The sequence below is a fragment of the Anomaloglossus baeobatrachus genome, chromosome 1 (assembly GCF_048569485.1).
Source record: "Anomaloglossus baeobatrachus isolate aAnoBae1 chromosome 1, aAnoBae1.hap1, whole genome shotgun sequence".
NCBI classification, from domain to species: Eukaryota; Metazoa; Chordata; class Amphibia; order Anura; family Aromobatidae; genus Anomaloglossus; species Anomaloglossus baeobatrachus.
Window position 1 is genome coordinate 31,814,106 of NC_134353.1, and position 17,772 is coordinate 31,831,877.

Consider the following 17,772-nt stretch of genomic DNA (forward strand, 5'->3'; position numbering starts at 1 on the left):
ACCTTTGAAATAAAATAATTTGTTTTACATCTACTCTAGACTCTGGATGCTAGTATTTCCTAATTGTAATGGGGAAAAACAGTATTTAGTCAGCCACCAATTGTGCAAGTTCTCCCACTTCTAAAGGTGAGAGAGGCCGGTAATTGACATTATAGGTGACCACAACTATGAGAGACAAAATGAGAAAACATCCAGAAAAACACCGCATCCAATTTTGCAAGATTTTTTTTGCAAATGATGGTGGAAAATAAGTATTTGGTCAATAACAAAGGTTTATCTCAATAACTTGTTCTATATCCATTGTTGGCAATGACAGAGGTGAAACATCTTCTGTAAAGGCCCCGTCACACTAAGCAACATCGCTGCTAACGAACAACTTTTGTGAAGTTGTGAAGCCCCGCTAGTATGTGTCTGTGCGTTACCTTCAGGGACTCCACGTGGATGGAACAGTCTGGTCACAGGTAGGGAACCTTCTTTTAGGATTGTCGTGACGCCACTCTCAGTATTGCGGTCAGCGGGGACCGCCACTGCAGATTAAGGGATGCCTGGGGCTGATGGTGGGTGCAGTCAGTATATTAGCCCCCTGAGAGTGAGGCAAGCCCCAGGCCCCGGTGTATGTGTGTGGGACCACAGGTCGCAGAATGACTCAAACACAGTCCAAGAAGTCTTTCAACGTGTTTACTCACTGTTTGGAGGTCACGGTGAGATGCCCGGGCGACACTGTGATAACCAGGTTGAACCAGGAATTCCAGGAGGCCGTTCTGAGGGTAGCTGTCCACTCGCCTTCCTTGCACTCTTTCTGTTTTAGGAGGATCCTTTGCTTGAAGCGTGGTAGGACCCCTCCAGGGAAGCTGTTACCACCCTGCTCCCCTCTCTCTGGCTCGTCTGCCGGCAGCGTGGCCTTGGTGGGATGGCTTCTGGCCCTGTCCCCTTATGGGCCTGGTGATTGCTGCTTGGCCCAAGCTCTGTGTAGTCGTGGTGAGGGCATGAAGTACCCCCCCCACCTGTAGGTTAAGCAGCTCTGGATGATCTGCTGCCTGTACTGGGGATCTAGTTCCCCTTGTGTGCTCGGATACCGGAATCTCCGTACTCAGCCACCCGTCTCTCTGGATGATTTTCAGGCCGACCCACGGTACTCCTTTCTCCCCCGCTTTCAGCTACTGCACTCCTCAGGACCTGTCTCACACTCTAGAGCTCCTCTGCCCTGCTTCCTCACACTTCAACCCTCTTCTCTCGACCTCCTTCTTCCTCTCTCTGCCCTGCTTCCTAGCAACCAGCCCCTGAACACACCCCCAGCTGGGAATTGAAAGTTAACTCCTTCGGGCTACTCAAGGGTCCCCTCTGGTGATGTGGGAGGCCTGATCACTATATGTTTGTGTGTGCACCTCATCCTGGCCTTTGGAGATTACCTGGAAGCATTGCTCCCGCATGGGTGCAATACTCTGTGGTGCCTGACCAGGTCAGGGGCGCCACATTCCCCCTTAGTTATCATCAGCACGTCCTCGGGCTGCAAAGACAAGAGAAAAAGGTAAATACAAACTTTTCCCACACAGGGGCAATCATTTACATTTAAACATACCAGGTACCATTCCACCACCAACCACCCACATGTCCGAACCCCACCCAAAAACCTCCAGGAGGTAGGTCGCCGGTCCTTTTGGTGACCAGGGCTGGGCCATCACATTCCCCAGACCTTTCCTCCAATCTTCCTCTCCTGAGGAGAGTGGTGTAAGGTAGGCCCCATAAACAGGCGTACCCGCTTCCGAGTGTTGGAGGGCAGGCCCCATAAACAGGCGTGCCCCCTTGTTGGTGCAGAGCCATGCCCCTCAGCAGGCAGACTCTGTGGTTGATACCAAGAAGGCAACTTTTTACAATGCAAAGTTTGTGGTTAAGGCCAGTTCATAACCAGTGGTCTAACATTTTAAGGAGGTCTCACAATAGTCCTTGTGGGCACATTTCGCTTAAACGTTACTTAACTATAACAGGTTAAACATTACATTTCATACCGTCACTTTGAACTAAACTGTACTTTCTCTATAGCGTAATGGGAGCTGACCAAAGTTGCTGCGGGTTGATCTACGCAGTACTATACTGTCATCTGTCTGAGGTTGTGTCCTCCCACCCGATGTATGTGTCTCAATGTGAATAATGGGTGTACTGGGTATTGATGCCAGTGCATGGTCTTCTGCTTCAGCTACATTTGGCTCTTCCAGGTTCTGAACAGGTTCTTCTGGGTCTCTTACTTCTCCAGATTGAGGGAATGTAATGACTGGAATAACTACTGCTCCATTGTATTGAGGCCAACTTGCTGGAAAATCTCCAAGTACAGTATGGATCATCTTTTCTTTTGGTTCTTGAACTGGCAAAGGGTTGGGAATTTCTTCAGGGGTTCTTAGTTGTTCAGGACATTTCTTTAAGCGATCTCTAGAAACGACAGCTGTTGTTTTTCCTCCATCTTTGCTGATAAGGCATGTCTTTTCATTGCTAAGCGTCGATGGTAACACAGTATAGGGTTCTTCTTCCCAGTGATTGTCAAGTTTATGACGTCTTCTCTTTCTTTTGAGAACTATATCTCCTGGCATCAAAGGAACAGCAGGTGCTTTTCGATTGTAGGCCTTTTCTTGTTTCTCACGCTGCTGAGTCAGGCTTCGCTCCACACACTCTTGTACTTTCTTGTATTGGGCTTGGCGGTTGGAATCCCAATCAGCACCTTGTAGATGGTCTTCAGGGGTCTCAACTCCCATTTCCAGATCTACTGGCAATCTCCCTGGTCTGGCCCTCATCAGGTATGCCGGTGTGCAGTTCGTGGAACTCACAGGGATGTTGTTATACATATCCACTAGATCGGGCAGCTTTTCCGGCCACTGACTTCGTTCTTCTAGTGGGAGCGTCTTCAGAAGGTCGAGAATGATGTGGTTCATCTTCTCACACATGCCATTGGTCTGGGGATGGTAAGGCGTAGTACGGATCTTCTGGCAGCCGTATAGGTTACAAAACTCCTTAAACACTTCAGCTTCAAAGGCCGGTCCTTGGTCAGTGAGCACTTGATCTGGATAGCCATGTGGTCGACAGAAGTGTGTCTGGAAAGCTTTGGCTGCAGTTTGACCTGTCAAGTCCTTGACTGGTACTACCACCAGGAATCTGGAGTAGTGGTCAACCATAGTGAGAGCGTAGTTGTAGCCTTGTCTGCTGGGTGCCAACTTTACATGGTCCAGGGCCACGATCTCCAGGGGCCGTTTAGTTTGGATTGGCTGGAGTGGTGCTCTCTGGCTGTGCTGGTCTTTTCTTCTAAGATTGCAGGGCCCGCAGTTTCGACACCACTTCTCTAGGGCAGATCTCATGCCCACCCAGTAGAATCTTACTTTAAGTAGGGCCTCCAGTTTCTTCCAACCAAAGTGGCCTGCACCATTGTGATAGGCTTCTAGCACCATCCTCGTATCCTTCTGTGGTACAATCACTTGCCACACCTTCTCATGCGTCCTCGGGTCAATGATGCTCCTGTAAAGTTTGTCTTGATAGATGAATAATCGACCCCTCTCCTTCCATAGGTACTGTGCCTCAGGTGGGGCTCCTTTGTCAAGGCTGGCGCCAGGCTGGCTGATCAGTTTCTTTACCAAGCCTACCGCTGGATCATTTTCCTGGGTCTCCTTCCAGTTGTAGTGAGGTAGTGGGTTCAGGATCACCTCTTGGCGGTTGGCACGCGACTGCCGACACTGTTTTGCTCCATGGCGATGGAACGCTGGCAGCTCAATCTCTTCAAGATCATCTACATCTTCACCCTCGTCTGCTAGGTGAGGCATCCTGGACAGAGCATCTGCATTGCCGTTCTTGCGGCCAGCTCGATACTTGACAGTAAAGTCATAATTCGCCAGTCGGGCTACCCAACGCTGCTCCATGGCACCCAATTTAGCAGTATCCAAGTGGGTCAGGGGGTTGTTGTCCGTGAAGACAGTGAATTTGGTGGCTGCCAGGTAGTTCTTGAACCGCTCTGTGATAGCCCATACCATGGCCAGGAACTCTAGCTTGAATGAGCTATAATTCTCTGGGTTTCTTTCAGTAGGCCTGAGCTTCCTGCTGGCGTAAGCAATCACACGCTCTTTGCCTCCCTGCACCTGTGAAAGCACTGCTCCCAGTCCCACATTACTGGCATCTGTGTACAGTACGAATGGCAGACCGTAGTCAGGGTAGGCTAGGATCTCTTCACCCGTCAAGGCCCCTTTCATTTGTCTGAAGGAGTGTTCTTCTGCTTCTCCCCAGTGAAATGGCGGGCCGGAGATCTTTCCTCTCTTCTTTGGGTGGCCTACCAGGAGCTCTTGCAAAGGCGCTGCCATTTTCGTGTAGCCCTTGATGAACCTTCTGTAGTAGCCTACCAAGCCAAGGAACTGACGTACCTCCCGGACGGTAGTAGGTGTGGGCCATTCCTGGATGACTGTGACCTTCTCTGGGTCCGGTGCTACTCCTTCTGCACTGACCACGTGACCTAGGTACTGGACCTTTGGCTTCAGTAAATGGCACTTGGATGGTTTCAGCTTCATTCCATATCGGGATAGTGCTTCAAAGACTTCAGCCAGGTGTTTCAGGTGGTCCTCGTAGGTCTTGGAGTACACGATGACATCATCCAGGTATAGCAGGACGGTTTCAAAGTTGAGGTGCCCTAGGCAGCATTCCATAAGCCTCTGGAAGGTCCCGGGGGCATTGCAGAGTCCAAATGGCATGCTGTTGAACTCACAGAGGCCCATTGGGGTGGTGAAGGCCGTCTTCTCCCGATCTTCTTCTGCTACAGATACTTGCCAGTAGCCACTAGTAAGATCTAGGGTAGAAAAGTAGTTAGAGGCTTTCAAGGCAGCGAGGGATTCCTCTATCCTTGGCAAAGGGTAGGCATCCTTGTGTGTTATCTGATTTATCCGTCTGTAATCCACACACATCCTCATCGTGCCATCCTTCTTTCTTACCAGGACCAGGGGAGCCGCCCAGGGGCTACAACTGTCCCTTATGACGCCTGCCTCCTTCATGTCCTTCAGCATGTCCTTTGTGCGCTGGTAATGGGCTGGTGGAATAGGCCTATGTCTTTCCTTAATGGGAGGATGACTGCCTGTGGGTATGTGATGTTGCACCCCTTTGATCCTACCAAAGTCTAGTGGGTTCTTACTAAAGACCTGCTCGTATTCCTGCACGACCCTGTAAACCCCATGTTTCTGGTAGTCGGGTGTAGAGTCAGTCCCCACGTGTAGTTTCTGGCACCAATCCTCTAACTGCTTTTGGGAGGTCTCGCCCTCTTTTGAGTCAGCTTGTGTCAGGGGACCTACAGGTGTTATGGCGTCATCTGAGCATGTAAACAGTTTGGCTATGGTAGCGTACCTTGGTAGTCTGGCTTCCTCCTCCCCACAGTTCAACACTCGTACAGGCACTCGTCCCTTGTGTACATCAACTACCCCCCTGGCTGTCAGAATCGTGGGCCAGTGGTCTGAATGAGTGGGCTCTAGTACAGCCTGGTAATCTTGTCCTCTGAGACCTACCGCTGCTCTACACCACATCATCATTTCACTCCGTGGGGGTATCACAATGGGGTTTGCATCCATCACCCGTACACTACCAATCTCACCGCCAGTCTGTTTTACCTGTTGCTTCCTCAGAATGATTCGGATCTCCTTTTGCAAGGCTCTTTGCGACCTGCCCTCAGCACCTTCAACAATCTGGTGAAGCAACAACAACACTTCCTCTAGGCAATTTTCTATGACATTAGTGCCTAAAATCATTTGCGGGTTCCTTTCTCTAATATCAGTGTCCACAACAATCAGTCCTTGTCCCTTCATTTCCTGCCTTCCCACCTTTATGGTTACCTCTTTGACCCCGATCTGGTCTATAGGTTGTCCGTTGGCAGCATAGATGGTGAGGGAGGGGTCCGGTGGTCGGAGATCGTCGTCCGACCAAAACCTACGATAAAGGACATACGGGATCGTGGTGACCTGAGAGCCGGTGTCCAATAATGCCGGGGTAGGGATCCCGTCCAGGACGATGGACAGGACAGGACGTCCACCCACGTACTGATCACAGCAGCGACCTGGGCCTGATCTTCTTAATCCTGAGGACTGGCCCCCGGCCCCAGGTTTGGCTCGTTTAAAGGACAGGCCCTTGCATAGTGACCTGCCTCCTGGCAACGACGACAGATGGGTTGTCCAGATGAGTCATAGCGATCACTGCTCCTGCCTCGGGTTGGGGGACCTCTTCTCCTCCGCATCCAAGGGACGTCCTCTGGGTTGTCAGCTAGCAGGATCTGATGAGGGACTTTGGTCTCTGAGGGCAACTGCATTGCTTTCAGGATTTGTGCGACGTCCTTAGTGAGCTGTTGCACCTGGGAGGATAGCGTACTTATGGTCTCTGCTGGCGCGTTGAGTCCTTTTGCAGTTATCAGGGTCTGCGAGGAGGATTCCGCTCCGGCAGCCGTGGAACTGGCAGGCCATACTGGTGCGACGGGATCTGTGTCCACAGGAGGTTGGAGTGCTTTCACTGCCCTGTCTTTCAGAATGGCAAAGTCCACGTCAGGGTGTTCCAGGGACCACAGCTTCATCTGCTTCCCATCCTCAGGAGAGCGCAGGCCCCGCAAGAATTGTTCCTTCATCATCCGGTTTCCTTCCTGATCACTGACAGGGTCCACCAGCTTGAGAGCCCGTAGTGCAGCCTGCAGCCTGAGGGCATAGTCTCTTATACTATCTTGGGGCTTCTGACGGCAGTTATAGAAGTCCGTCCTCAGCTCTCCCTCGGTGCGGTGTTCAAAAGCAGCTGCTAGTTTGGCAAAGATGGTCTCAACAGAGCTCCGGTCATCATTGGTCCAGGACTCAGCTTCCAATTCTGCTGCTTCAGTCAATTGTCCCAGCACCACAGCGGCCCTCTGCTTACCAGTCATCGCGTGCATGTCTAGCAGGGTGTTGATCTTCTTCTTAAACCCGGTCAGCGTGTCTATTTTACCGGCGTATTGGGGCAGCCATTGCGCTCCTGGGACATACAGCAAGGAAACTGGCATTATGGGGGAGATTTCGGCCGGCGCAGCTGCGACCGCGGCACCGGCACCAGGCGCTGCTGCGTCCAGCGCGACGGGGGCTGGCATCGCTTGGGCTGCGTCGCCCTGACCAGGGGCATTACCTCCTGCAGCGTCCATTTTTCTTCAGAAATCCCCGCGCTCCCTTTCCACTTCCTGGGTCAGAACGCTCTCTGAATTGTGGGGATTCTGGGGCGGCCACACCTCTTCGTGGGCGGTGCTCTTCTCCCTCGCGCGGGCTGCAGCGCGCGCTTTTGAAGATGGCAATATGGCGGCGGTTCAATTTTTGCGGTCGGACCTCTGAGGCACACGGTCACCTGTCTGAACAGGTCTAGTCCTTATCCTGTTCGTGACGCCAGAAGTTGTGAAGCCCCGCTAGTATGTGTCTGTGCGTTACCTTCAGGGACTCCACGTGGATGGAACAGTCTGGTCACAGGTAGGGAACCTTCTTTTAGGATTGTCGTGACGCCACTCTCAGTATTGCGGTCAGCGGGGACCGCCACTGCAGATTAAGGGATGCCTGGGGCTGATGGTGGGTGCAGTCAGTATATTAGCCCCCTGAGAGTGAGGCAAGCCCCAGGCCCCGGTGTATGTGTGTGGGACCACAGGTCGCAGAATGACTCAAACACAGTCCAAGAAGTCTTTCAACGTGTTTACTCACTGTTTGGAGGTCACGGTGAGATGCCCGGGCGACACTGTGATAACCAGGTTGAACCAGGAATTCCAGGAGGCCGTTCTGAGGGTAGCTGTCCACTCGCCTTCCTTGCACTCTTTCTGTTTTAGGAGGATCCTTTGCTTGAAGCGTGGTAGGACCCCTCCAGGGAAGCTGTTACCACCCTGCTCCCCTCTCTCTGGCTCGTCTGCCGGCAGCGTGGCCTTGGTGGGATGGCTTCTGGCCCTGTCCCCTTATGGGCCTGGTGATTGCTGCTTGGCCCAAGCTCTGTGTAGTCGTGGTGAGGGCATGAAGTACCCCCCCCACCTGTAGGTTAAGCAGCTCTGGATGATCTGCTGCCTGTACTGGGGATCTAGTTCCCCTTGTGTGCTCGGATACCGGAATCTCCGTACTCAGCCACCCGTCTCTCTGGATGATTTTCAGGCCGACCCACGGTACTCCTTTCTCCCCCGCTTTCAGCTACTGCACTCCTCAGGACCTGTCTCACACTCTAGAGCTCCTCTGCCCTGCTTCCTCACACTTCAACCCTCTTCTCTCGACCTCCTTCTTCCTCTCTCTGCCCTGCTTCCTAGCAACCAGCCCCTGAACACACCCCCAGCTGGGAATTGAAAGTTAACTCCTTCGGGCTACTCAAGGGTCCCCTCTGGTGATGTGGGAGGCCTGATCACTATATGTTTGTGTGTGCACCTCATCCTGGCCTTTGGAGATTACCTGGAAGCATTGCTCCCGCATGGGTGCAATACTCTGTGGTGCCTGACCAGGTCAGGGGCGCCACAAAGTTGCTAGCGATGTTGCTGTGTGTGACATCCAGCAACAACCTGGCCCCTGCTGTGAGGTCGTTGGTTGTTGCTGAATGTCCTGGGCCATTTTTTAGTTGTTGCTGTCCTGCTGTGAAGCACAGATCGCTGTGTGTGACAGCGAGACAGCAACAACTAAATGTGCAGGCAGCAGGAGTCGGCTTCTGCGGAGGCTTGTAACCAATGTAAACATCGGGTAACCAAGAAGCCCTGTCCTTGGTTACCCGATATTTACCTTTGTTACCAGCCTCCGCCGCTCTCACTGTCAGTGCCGGCTCCTGCTCTGTGCACATGTAGCTGCAGCACACATCGGGTTAATTAACCCGATGTGTGCTGTAACTAGGAGAGCAAGGAGCCAGCGCTAAGCATTGTGCGCTGCTCCCTGCTCTGTGCACATTTAGCTGCAGCACACATCGGGTAATTAACCCGATGTGTGCTGTAACTAGGAGAGCAGGGAGTCAGCGCTCAGTGTGCGCTGCTCCCTGCTCTCTGCACGTGTAGCTCCGTGCGGTGGTAACCAAGGTAAATATCGGGTTGGTTACCCGATATTTACCTTAGTTACCAAACGCAGCATCTTCCACGCGGCGCTGGGGGCTTGTCACTGGTTGCTGGTGAGCTCACCAGCAACTCGTGTAGCCACGCTCCAGCGATCCCTGCCAGGTCAGGTTGCTGGTGGGATCGCTGGAGCGTCGCAGTGTGACATCTCACCAGCAACCTCCTAGCAACTTACCAGCGATCCCTATCGTTGTTGGGATCGCTGGTAAGTTGCTTAGTGTGACTGGACCTTAAGTCTTCACAAGGTTGGCACACACTGTTGGTGGTATGTTGGCCCATTCCTCCATGCAGATCTCCTCTGGAGCAGTGATGCTTTGAGCCTGTCGCTGAGAAAGAAAGAAAGAACGAAAGAAAGAACGAAGGAAAGAAGGAAAGAGCTCATATAAACTGTGATCAGTGGTGAATGATTAGCTCTTTTGCAGAGGACTGGATCATTTATTATGGTATTGGATGTGCCCCTTCTCAGTGGACATTTCACTTTTTTAACAATTTTAACTATTTATTTAACTATATATAACAGTAGTTTTAAATTGCTTTAGAAACCGTTTCCAGCTCTGATTATTACAATTAGTAAACACATTTTTACAATGTTTATGATGTTAATTGTTCATTTATTTCCTCATATTCCAGGGACCTAGTATATTTTCTAAATGCAAAGGAATTCCTCAATGTGAATAATGTTCGAGCAAAAAAAAAAATATCGGGTAAAACTGTTAGTGGAAATGTAAATGTGAAAACCGAAATTTGAAGAAAAAAAATAGGAAAAAAATATTTTTTGACTGTTGAAATGAGGGTCTGTCTTATAATCCTAGTGCCTCTTATGTTAACTCACCAGGCAAGAGCAACGGTAGTGGAGCAGCTCAGGAAGGTCCCAGGAGACAGGGTAGGTGATTCTGTGGACATGGAGGAGGGCTCAGAGGAGTGGGTGTCACAGCTCAAAAGGGTCATTGTGAGGAGGGTTGGCAATACTGCTGTGGGCTAATGGGGTGTCACGGCGACGGGCACCATTGATCTGCCAGCAAGCTCGGAAGAGGGAGTATCATGGCTTAGTGTTCTGCAGCGTAGGGTTGGCAACACTGCGGGCTTGTGGGGTGTCACGGCGGCAAAGACTATTGCTCTACCAGTGGGTTACTTTGAATCTCCCACAGTTGATGATATCGACTTCAAGAAAATGGCCGCAGAGTCCTTTCTGCGCGTGCTCCGCCTCTGCAGCCATTTCCTTGAAGTCAATCTTGTTAACTGTGAGAGATTGGAAAAAGTGTCTTACAAAATGGAAAATATGGTATGTTTAGTGACCAGTGCCTGACAGATGTTGTAAGGAGAGATAGAAGTACATGACAAGAACATAGTTTTTCTTCTATACAATCCCTAGTGCAGACACACTTAGAATTAGAGATGAGCAGTGTTTGAGGTTCGAGATTCGCCAATTTCATGTTCGAGTGATTTTGGGGGGTGTTTGAGTTGTTCGACGAATTCGAGCTTTTTGCTAAACGTTCGGCAATTCGAGTTACGTTCAAGAACGGTTCGATCACCAAAAGCGTGGCTTTTCACAGTAAGGCTATGTGCTCACCTTGCGTATCTGCATGCGTCCTGCGTCCCCAGCACATTCCCTCTCCCTTTCCTACTCACAGATCACGGGCGCCTCGCTGCATGGCTGTCACAAATCTGCGGCGTCTTTTCCTCTTTTGAAAATGGCTGCCGCTTCATTATTCAATCGTGCTTTCCCCGCACACCGGCGCCCATGATTGGTTACAGTAAGACACACCCCCATGGTGAGTGACAACTGTCTCACTACAACCAATCACATCCGCCGGCGGGTGGGTTTATATTGTGCAGTAAAATAAATAAATAAACGATAAAAAAAATGCGGTTCCCCCCATATTTGATACCAGCCAGGATAAAGCCACACGGCTGGAGGCTGGTATTGTCAGGATGGAGAGCACCACGTTATCGGGAGCCCACCACCCTAACAATATCATTCAGCAGCCACCCGAAAATTGCCAGATCCATTAGATGCGGCAGTACCGGGACTCTACCCAGCTCATCCCGAATTTCCCTGGTGTGGTGGCAATTGGGGTAATAAGGAGATAATCATGACAGGCGTGTCCCCGAGAAACCTTCCATGATTAAACTGTAAGTGAAAGTAAAGAAACACACACAGCAAAAAATCCTTTATTTGGAAGAGAAGACAAAAAAATCCTCTTTCACCATTTTATTAAAATCCCCAAACAACAATCCAGGTCCGAAGTAATCCACACGACACTATCAGCTCTGCTACAAGAAGATGCAGCAGCACCGTAGAACACGATCATGCTGTGTCCTCTCCACGTAGCACCTGAAGTGAATAGCGCTGTCACTGGAGACTTCAGTCTGCAATGCAGACTTCAAGATTACCAAATCTGCCTATCTTTATCATTAGAGCCAGTGGCTCAATGGATAGAGCGCTCGCCTAAGAAGCATTAGGTCACAAGTTCTAGTCCTGGCCGTACCGGTAAAGAATTTATTTATTTATAATTATAATTTAATTTAATTATGCACTGAGGGGAGGAGCCGGACATCAGCTGTGAGCCGCAGGCCACACCTCTGAAATCGGAGCAGTTCACGGAATGAGGCTGCATTGCTCTCTCCTCTCTCTCTTTCTCTCTCTTTCTCTCTCTCTCTTTTTCTCTCTCTCTTTCTCTCTCTCTTTTTCTCTCTTTTTCTCTCTCTTTCCCTCCCTCTATCCTCTCTCTCCTCTCTCACTCTCTTTTTCTCTCTTTTTCTCTCATTCTTTTTCTCAGTCTCTTTTTCTCTTTTTTCCTCTCTCTCCTCTCTCTCTTCTCTCTCTCTTCTCTCTTTTCTCTCTCTTCTCTCCTCTTCTCTTTCTTCTCTCTCCTCTCTCTTTCTCTTCTCTCTCTCTTCACTCTCATTTTCCCTCTCTCACTCCCTCTATCTCTTTCTCTCTCTCTCTCTTTCTTTCTCTCTCGCTTTCGCTCTCTCTTTTTCTCCCTCTCTCTCCTCTCTCCCTCTCTCCTCTCTCCTCTCCCCTCTCTCTCTCCTCTCTCTTCTCTCTCCTCTCTCCTCTCTCTTCTCTCTCTCTCCCCTTCTCTCCCCTTCTCTCCTCTTCTCTCCTCTTCTCTCCTCTTCTCTCTCCTCTCTCTCATCTCTCTCCCTCCTCTCTCTCTTCTCCCTCCCTCTCTCTTCTCTCTCCCTCTCTCTTCTCTCTCCTCTCTCTCTTCTCTCTCTCTTCTCTCTCCTTTCTCTCTTTTCTCTCTCCTCTATCTTTTCTCTCTCCTCTTTCTCTTCTCTCTCTTTTCTCTGTCCTCTCTCTCTCTCTTCTCTCCCTCCTCTCCCCCTCTCTCCTTTCTCTCTCTCCTCTCTCTCTTCTCTCTTCTTCTCTCTCTCTCTTCTCTCGCTCCCTCTCTCTTTTCTCTGTTCTCTCTCTTTTCTCTCTCTCTTTTCTCTCTCTATTTTATCTCTCTTTTCTCTATCTTCTCTCTCTCTCTTCTTTCTCTCTCTCTCTGTCAGACCTGGCGATGATCAGCTGATGCAGTCACCTGACGGAATCAGCTGACACTATAAGTCAAGTGGTGAGGCCGGCTTTTTACCGCCCGGCCGGCTTAACTATCAGCTGATGGTGTCGGACAGGAGTCGGCACAGAAATGTGAAGTTTGTTTGTTGTTTTTTTTTGCACTGATGCATCAGCTGATTGCATAAAAGCCGTTTATACAATCAGCTGCTGTGTCGTGTTATTCAGGCCCTTGAACCTGACACATCATCTGATCTTTTTGCCTTCCAGCAAAGTGATCAGATGATATTTGATCTGGATTGGATGGCGCGGGACCCTTGACCAGGGATTACTGCGGAGGGGGGTTCTGTATTTCAATAAATATTGAGTCACTAATTGTGTTGTGTTTTATTTCTAATAAAAATATTTTTCTGTGTGTTGTGGTTTTTTTTATCTGTACTAGAAATTCATGATGGCCATGTCTAATATTAGCGAGACACCATGAATTTCGGGCTTAGGGCCAGTTGATAATATACAGCTAGCCCTAACCCCATTATTACCCAGCAATCCACCCGTCACCAGGGCAGCTGGAAGAGTTGGATACAGCACCAGAAGATGGTGCTTCTATGAAAGTGCCATTTTCTGGGGCGGCTTCGGACTGCAATTCGCAGAAGGGCTGCCCAAAGAGCTTGGGCACCCTGAGCTGCGGATTCCAATCTCCAGCTACCTAGTTGTACCTGGCGGGACACAAAATGTGGGCGAAGCCCACGTCATTTTTTTTTAATTATTTCATGAAATTCATGAAATAATTAAATAAAAAGGGCTCCCCTATATTTTTGGTTCCCAGCCGGGTACAAATAGGCAGCTGGGGGTTGGGGGCAGCCCTTAGCTGCCTGCTGTACCTGGCTAGCATACAAAAACATGGCAAAGCCCACATAATTTTTTTGGGGGGGCAAAAAACTCCTGCATACAGTCCTGGATGGAATATGCTGAGCCTTTTAGTTCTGCAGCTGCTGTCTGTCTGTATAGACAGCAGCTGCAGAACTAAAAGTCTCAGCATACTCCATCCAGGACTGTATGCAGGAGTTTTTTGCCCACCAAAAAAATGACGTGGGCTTTGCCATATTTTTGTATGCTAGTCAGGTACTGCAGGCAGGTACGACTGCCCCCAAACCCCAGCTGCCTATTTGTACCCGGCTGGGAACTAAAAAAATAGCCAAGCCTTTTTTTTATTATTTCATGAGTTTCATGAAATAATTAAAAAAAAATCGACATGAGCTTCGCCCCATTTCTGTGTCCAGCAAGGTATAACTAGGCAGCTGGGGATTGGAATCCGTAGTACAGGTTGGCCCGAGCTTTCTGGGGCCCTCTGCTGCGAATTGCAGTCCGCAGCTGCCCCAGAAAATGGTGCTTTCATAGAAGCGCCATCATCTGGCGCTGTATCCAACTCTTCCAGCAGCCCTGAAGCCGGGTGTCTTGCTGGGTAATAATGAGTTATTACTAGCTTTGTTTTACTAGCTAGTATTAAGCCAGAGATTCTTAATGTCAGGCAAGTTTGACCCGGCCATCAAGAATCTCCAATAAAGGGTTTAAAAAAGACACCAGACAGAGAAAAAATACTTTAATAGAAATAAGTACACACACACACACACACACACACACACACAGAGACTCCATGTTTATTACTCCCTCTTATCCCTCCATGATCCATGGTCTTCTGTCTTGTTTCTCCTTCAACCCATGCAGCTCTGCTACATCAGACAGCACAGCATGGGAGGAAGACGCTGCTGCTCCCTGTGCAGTCTATTCACTCAGTGAGTGAGCAGAGGCTGCCGGCTGTAAGCGGTGACATCACCGCTGACAGGCCGGTTGCTATAGCAACGGTGATCTCAGTTATTCCCCTGCTATGGCATCTAGTCCCTGCATGTGGGCTGACTGTAAAGAGCACCCACATGCAGGAACGGGGAAGCCGACCATGTGCCAGAACATTTCACCAGTACGCGGAGATGCTGGAACGATCCCCGCGTACCAGAGAGATGCAATGACAGGACCTAGCATGACGTCTAGCCATGTAACCAGTCTGTAGCCAATGAGATAATAGACACGTGACTGGTCACATGCTTTTTTGACGTCACGGAAGGTCCTATCATCAGTGCTGGTTACCGGGAGGACGCAGCGATTATCGGAAGGAAAAGCGGCGGGAGACAGAGTGCAGGACGCATCACGGGGACCTGTAAGTGCAATGGCAATGTTTATTAACTGTATGTGTACATTTATAATATGTTTTTTTGTGTTTGTGTTTACCTGCCATTGGTTTCAATGCGGTTCAAGAGGTTCGTCGAACAGTTCGTTGAAGGTTCACTGAATCAGCCCTTCATTCGACGAACCGAACTCGAGCCTTAAGAGGTTCACTAATCTCTACTTAGAATACTGCGTACAATTTTCAACTCCATTGTTTAAGAAGAACATATCTGAGGGTATGTGCACACGTTGCTTTTTTTTCCGCGTGGAAAAAAACGCACCCTCTGGCAGAGGGGAGAATTGTAAACAATGCTTTTTGAGAAACAACGCATCGAAAACGCATGCGTTTTTCATGCTTTTTTAGGTGCGTTTTTTAAGACTTGTCAGTGATAATAAAGTTGGTTGAACACAGACCTTTGGAAAAAAAAACCTGTGATGTCATTTCCTTCTCCACATTCTGTTTGGATAAATGGGAGGGCTTGGAATGGAAGGAGCACCATTTGAATTTTGGAAAAGTTGAAATAAACTTCGCGCACCAAGCCCCTTAGGTACCTATACGTCAGAAAACCCCCACAAGTGACCCCATTTTGGAATCTGCACCCATCAAGGATTTTATTCAGGAGTATATTAAGCATTTTGAATCCACAGCTACTTCACCCAAAATGTTGCTGTAGCAACAATATTCTCACTTTTAGGCCCGCTTCACACGTCAGTGAAAAACACTGACGTTTTTCACTGGCGTGTAAAACACGCACATGTCCCTCCGTGTGCCGTGAATCACGGCACACGTGGGTTGTCTAAGTGCAATCCGGGCTCCGTTCTCCGTGGCCCGTGATTGCACTTAGAGATTAACTCACCTGCACCCGCTCCCGCTCTCCATGGTGCTGATCGCTCCCGCGGTGCAGCATCCGGCCGGCGCTGACCCCCGCAGCAGCTGCTTCCGGGTCGGCTGTGTCATATCATGAATATGCGCGACAATAATGAGCCGGCTCAGAAGCAGCAGGCTGCACGGGCTGCAGAGGACATCGCTGGACGCCGGGTGAGTTAAAATGTTTTTTATTTTAAAAGCACGTTTTTTTCTGGCACGTGTTTCACGGATCACACCACTGCGTGGTCCGTGGGACATCAGTGATGCCAGAAAAAAATGGACATGTCTCCGTGCGGCAATCACGCACACGCGGGTACGCCGCATGGAGACACGTGCAGTGAAAAATCACTGACGTGTGAGCAGACCCATTCATTATAATGGGTCTGCGTATGTCAGTGATCCTGGTACGTTTAAAAAAAAGCACAAACGTACCAGAATCACTGACGTGTGAAAGGGGCCTAAGGCTATGTGGCCATGATCCAGCGACACGGCGTCTAGTACAGTGTCAGCCTTCCTGCAGCTGCCCATGCCCACGATTTGGGTTCAGGCTGCTGTGGAGCTCTATGCTACCTGCAGAGAACACTCTCGTCTCCGCAGCATAAATTGACATGCTGAGGCTCGGGAAGCCACGCTACCGGTCAGTTTATGCTGCGGAGAAAAGAAGCACAGTGGGCATGGGATCTCCAAAAATCCTTCCACTGTGCTTCTACTGCACAACGCAGCGTTATGGACGCAGGGAAAACACTCAGCGCCCATAACGCTGCAAACCCTGATTGTGGACACACAGCCTAAAAAGCGTCAATGGATGAAGGGATGTCAAATATATAGAACGTCCTACCCCCGCCTGCATATTCTAAGCTGGCACCTTTAGTACCTTTCATGTGGCACTAAAGGGTGCCTAGCTTAGTATTTATCCAATAAAAAAAAAAAATGAAAAAAATGGCGTGGGGTCCCCCCTATTTTTGATAGCCAGTCAGGGTAAAGCAGACAGCTGTAGCCTGCAAACCACAGCTGGCAGCTTCATCTTGGCTGGTGATCAATTTGGAGGGCTCCCCATGTTTTTTTTTTTATTTATAAATAAAGAATAAAAAAAAAAATAACGTGGGGTCCCCCCAAATTAGATCACCAGCCAAGGTGAAGCTGACAGCTGGGGTCTGGTATTCTCAGGGTGGGAAGAGCCATGGTTATTGGACTCTTCCCAGCCTAAAAATAGCAGGCCGCAGCCGCCCCAGAAGTGGCGCATCCATTAGATGCGCCAATCCTGGCGCTTCGCCCCAACTCATCCCGCGCCCTGGTGCGTTGGCTAACGGGGTAATAAATGGGGTTGATACCAGATGTGTAATGTCACCTGGCATCAAGCCCAGCAATTAGTGATGTCACGGCGTCTATCAGACACCCGACATAACTAATTGACAGTAAACAAAAGCAAAAAAAGACAACAAAAAATGTTTTATTAGAAAAAACACTCCCCAAATCATTCCCTTGTTCTCCAATTTAATCAAAAAAAATGGGTCCGCAGAAATCCATATGGATGTCCCACGTCGCCTCTGGACCTTCTAGAATATGGGGGCACGTTCAGAAAACGTATCCCCCATTTTCTAGGAGGGCAGACCCTCCATTTGAGGAGAGTGGGTGCCAAAAATCTGCACCCACTCTCCCCGGGTCACAGCTGCAGAGTGCGAGCAGCCAGCACAGCTCTCTGAACACAGTGCTGGCTGTCAGCTGCTCGGCACATGTGACCGGCCGGCGTCTGCTGTGAAGGAGGAGGGGGCCGCGGGGGATCAGCGCTGCGACCGGACAGGTATGTATGACACCGGGGGGAATAGGGGGTGAACGGGCAGGGCCTGGGGAACAGTTTTCTGTCGCATGTGTTATTGCACATGCGACAGAAATCATAGGAGCAGGGCGGCCGGTGCGCTACTGTGCGCGCGGCCATGTTGGATTTTCGGGAGGGGGGTCGGGGGTCAGGGCGGGCACTTTGGCGACACCGGGGGCTTTGCCAGGAAGTGAGGTCAACAGGAAGCCTCTTGACCTCACTTCCAGGTAAATGCCTGCGTTCTGGCGTGCCGACAAAGCCCGCGGACCGCAACAAAAAAGCAGGTCCATGCGGTGTAG

General features: G+C 49.9%; 1 protein-coding gene across 1 annotated transcript in view; it reads left to right on the forward strand.

The window, feature by feature from the left end:
• Window positions 1–17,772, forward strand: part of LOC142312307 (vomeronasal type-2 receptor 26-like) — a 108,121-nt gene that overhangs the window by 12,072 nt on the left and 78,277 nt on the right. The gene's annotated exons all lie outside the window — the stretch shown is intronic.